The sequence below is a fragment of the Galeopterus variegatus genome, unplaced genomic scaffold (assembly GCF_000696425.1).
Source record: "Galeopterus variegatus unplaced genomic scaffold, G_variegatus-3.0.2 Scaffold3311, whole genome shotgun sequence".
In the NCBI taxonomy this organism is placed as follows: domain Eukaryota; kingdom Metazoa; phylum Chordata; class Mammalia; order Dermoptera; family Cynocephalidae; genus Galeopterus; species Galeopterus variegatus.
The window spans coordinates 50,988-55,676 of record NW_007729422.1 but is presented as its reverse complement, the minus strand read 5'-3'; the positions used below and the strand labels follow the sequence as shown (position 1 = coordinate 55,676).

The 4,689-nt window shown below is 41.1% G+C and overlaps 1 pseudogene; it reads right to left on the bottom strand.

The window, feature by feature from the left end:
• Positions 1-2,777: 2,777 nt before the first annotated feature.
• LOC103600343 overlaps positions 2,778-4,689 on the bottom strand; it is a 3,166-nt pseudogene continuing 1,254 nt past the window's right edge.

The following is a 4,689-nucleotide window of genomic DNA, read 5'->3' as shown; positions in this document are numbered from 1 at the left end:
GCTTTGAGTTGGAAGAAGAAATTATTTCTTTGCTGTCTTTCAACTAGGCTGAAATGCAGACGGTGTTTTCACATCTTCAAATGATTTGAAGGCATATAATCAGGGTTTTGCTTTTACTTAATGGAGAATTAAAGAATTGATATTTCAGTAGGCTAAAGAAAGTGTGTGCCTGTATTTATTTTAATTAAATGCTCATTTTGTGGCTGACCCTCTAAAAAAATTTATTTAATAGAAGTTTCTCCAAATCCTTCTCGATTATAAGGAATTGGTTTGCCATTCAGAAAGTAAGATTTGATTTACATAACCAAGTATAGGTATATTTTACATTTTTTTGATGTTCACTTTTGTTTTAATATATTAATGCAAAATATATAAGTATAATGTTATACATAAACAAACAAATGAATGAGTAAATAATAAGTACAACATAGTATACATTTCTACTTAAGAGTGGATTTTACTATTATTTGTTCACAGAAATCACGTGAGCTGGCTGACCAGCTCGTCATGATTTCTGCTTATATCGTCTCCTTTCTTCTCTGTGCTTAAAGAGAATTCTTTATTTGCATTAGCGTTTCCAGAAGCTTTCTATAGTGGTGATGAATATTTTCATTGTTACTTAGTATTTATCTTGTATATCATAAGAACAATTTTTTTTTTAATTTTAACATTTACTCGTACATATTTGTGAGGTACAGTGTGTTGTTTCAGTACATGCATACACCGCACAATTCCCACTTAGGGTATTTAGTGTGGTTTCGTACCCATTAGTCCATCACTTCTCCTCCATCCACCCCTCTCCCCTCCTGGCCTCTGATAATCATTATTCTTCTCTCTACTTCTATGAGAACGACTTTTTTTTTTTTTTTTTAGAATCCACATATAAGTGAGATTATGTGGCATTCTATGTCTGACTTACTTCACCTAACATGATGGTTTCCTGTTCCATCCATGTTGCTGCAAAGGATAGGATATCATTTCTTTTTATAGCTGAATAGTATTCTATTGTGTATTTATAACACAGTTTTTTTAATCCACTTGTCTGTCGATGGGCACTTAGGCTGATTCCATCTCTTGGCTATTGTGAAATAGCACTGCAGTGAACACAGGAGTGCAGGTGTCTGTTTGATACATTCATTGCATTTCCTTTAAGTATAAACCCAGCAGTGAGATAGCTGGACCATAAGGCAGATCTATTTTTAGTTCTCTGAGGAATCTCCATTCTGTTTTCCACAATGACTGTGCCAGTTTACATTCCCATCAATGGTGTAAAAGAGTTCCTTTTTCTCTGCATTCTTTCCAGCATTTATTTTCTGTTTTGTTCATAGCAGCCATTATAACTGGGGTGAGATGAAATCTCGTGGTTTTCATTTGCATTAAATTTTTTTCATGTGCTTTTTGGCCATTTGTATGTCTTCTTTTGAGAAATGTTTTTTCATGTCCTTTGGCCCTTTTTCAATTGGGTTATTGTTATTATTCTTATTGTTTTGCTGTTAAGTTCCTTATATAGTCTGGATATTAGTCCCTTCTCTAATGTGTAGATCGCAAATACTTTCTCCCAATCTGTAGGTTGTCTCTTTAGTTTGTTGATAGTACCCCTTGCTGTCCAGAAGCTCTTCAGTTTGATGTAGTCCTTTTTGTGTATTTTGCTTAGTTGCCTGTGACTTCATAGGATCACCCAAAAACCCACTGCCCACTCCCATTTTTTACTGTTTTCACACTGTTTTCTTCTAGTAGTTTCATACTTTCAGGTCTTAAATTTAGGTCTATAGTCCATTTTGAGTTGATTTTTATGTATGGTGAGAGATAGGGGTCTAGTTTCCATATTCTACATCTCAATATCCAGTTTTCCCAGCACCATTTACTGAAGAGGCTGTCCTTTCCCCAGTGTATATTCTTGAAACCATTGTTGAAAATAAGTTGGCTATGAGAGCGTGAGTTGACTTCTGGACTCTCTATTCTGTTCCATTGGACTATTTGTCTGTGTTTAGGCCAGTACCATGGTGTTTTGGTCAGTATAGCTTTATAGAATATTTTGAAGTCAGGAATAGAAATGCCTCCAATTTTTTTCTTTTGGTTCAGTACTGCTTTAGCAACATGAGCTCTTCTGTGGTCCCATACACATTTTAAGACTGTTCTATTTCTGTAAAGAATGCCATTGGTATTTTGATAGGAATTGAATTGAATGTGTAGATTGCTTTGGGTAAAATGGACATTTTGATGATGTTAGTTCTGCCAACCCATGAACATGGAAAATGATTCCATTTATTTGATCCTCAATTTTTTTCACCTAACCTTCTAACCCCTCACCCCTCACCTTTAACCCCTAACCCAGACCCCAAAACCCAACCTCCTAACCCCTAAGCCAAACACCAACCTTAACCACTAACCCCTAACCCTATTAACCCCTAACCATGGCCCTAACCCCTAACCCTAACCCTAAACCCTAACCCTAACCCTTACATTGTGTAATGTTGAATACATGAATTATTCTGATTTGAGCATCACATATTGTACACAGGTATTGATATTCAACAGTGTACCACAGATGTGTACAATCGATTATGTTTCAATGAATAAAAAAATACATAAATGAATAAATAAAATTTAAAAATAAATAAAAGCAAATGGAAACAAATGAACCTATCTACATAAGCAGTTGGTATATGACCACAAAGAAACCAATTATTTCAAGAGACTTTATTTTATCTGATGATTGCAATTCATTTTCTTTGGCATGAGGAATCAATGACCCTTGTAACACATGGATAATAAAAACTGCATTATGCACAACTAGTAACAGGTAGCCAAAAAAATCTATCACAATTCAAATGCAACAATCTGTCCCAACAGCATACAGTTCATATACTGTATTTTTTATTCAGGCTAATACAATTGTCTAGTCAATTTCTCCTCTTCTGTATGGGATATCAGTCAATTTGCCCAGGATACAGCTTGCAAGCTTAAGACCATTCTCCATACTTGGAATATGTATCTTCTCACCCTTATACAGTATATCAGAAACTAGATGAACAACACAGGCTGTACCAGAGCCTCACTCTGTACATCTTCCTCACTCTGCTCCCCTCCAGGGCAGTTGTCAGGTCACCCATCGTAAGGTGCCTCTCTGAAACCTTAGATTCACCCACTTGTGTGCCAGGTCCTGAATGCACTTCCCTCCCTCCTGGAAGAATGATGCCATCTCATGGGGGAGGTGCCAGTTTCTCTTCTCCATCTTTATTTATCTAGTAAAGAAAAAGATTTATAGTTCTAAGTTCAGTTATCTGGTTATCCTTCCCAGAGAGCCACAGAGCCTACTGTCACCCATTGTCCATTGCTTCACATTGGGCAAAAGAAATGAGCTGTAATTCCCTTTCATCTTGCAGTCCCCAGTTCCAACTTCCCAGGCTCTTACATTATTTGTATTGGCCCACGGGGACGCCAGATTAAAGGTTCCCCTTGAAAAACAAGGCTCCACTTGGCTCAAGATGAGAAAGAGCAGACTTTGTTTGGTAGGCTTATTGACTAAAGAGAAGGTTAAGTTCAAATGAATGTAGGACAAATACATAGACGAGCAGGCATTAAATAAGGGACCCATTCTTGACTCATTTCCACAAGCTGCTGAATACACCCTAAAAATTCTTCTTTGTAAAATACCAGCAAAGTTGCCCACACAGAAGATTAGTGTTTCCTATACATACTGAGGTTGGGCTGCAAGAGTCAAATTCTACTATCTACACCTCAAAATGACTTCAATGATCTAAGGAGATCATTTCACTGAGTAGTGGAAAGCCTATGATGCAGGATGCAACGAGAGGTTTTAAGGAGGCTTGATATGAGTTTTCTCCCACCCAAACTCTGAGGACCACTCCTCTGTCAACATGTGATCCGTGAACACAGTTCTGACAACCAGCGTATTTGGGTCTAACCCTGACCCCTAAACCTAAACCCAACCCTAACTCTAACCCTAACCCCTGTGTAGCCCTAACCCTAACCCTGATCCTGACCCTGACCCTCTGACCCTGTAACCCTGACACTAACTCTGACTCTGTGACCCTGACCCTGACCACGACCCTGACCCTAACCCTGTCCCTTAACCACTAACCCCTAACCCCTAGCCCTCTGCGTAGGTTTCTGCTCTCGTGAATCGGGTGGGGTCGGTCAGCTCCTGCCGGCGCGGCCCGCAGGTCACTCAGCTTCTGTCAGCGATGGCCGAGCTCCCAATTGCTGCTCCCGGAGGCGGGGACACTCTTACGGAGTGAAGTCAGGATAATGGCAGAGACGGGACTCGAACAGCGGTCCCCACAGCCCGGCACATGCGCACTTGCCGCCACCCAGCCACGTCAGTAGGAGCGCCCCTTGGCAGCCTTTACNGAGAACAGGCGGGGACGGGGCGGAGCTCGCCCGGCGGGCAGGGCGGGGCGAGGTGGGAAGGTGGGTTGAGGGTTTGTCGTAGGGACGAGGGCGTGACGGTCCCAACCGCAGCATGGTTCACCCTGTCGCGCGTTTCTGTCGCGCCTGATTTGCTCCACGTCCTTTCGGTGTCAATCATTCCGTTTCCTTCCTGAGAACGTCCACACGCGCCTCTTAAACAGAACAGGACGTTTTCCCGGCACTCCCAGAGCTGAGGACCTTAGTGACCCCTCACATCCGTGGTGGGCCGGGGCTGGTCCGCGGTCCGAGCTGGAC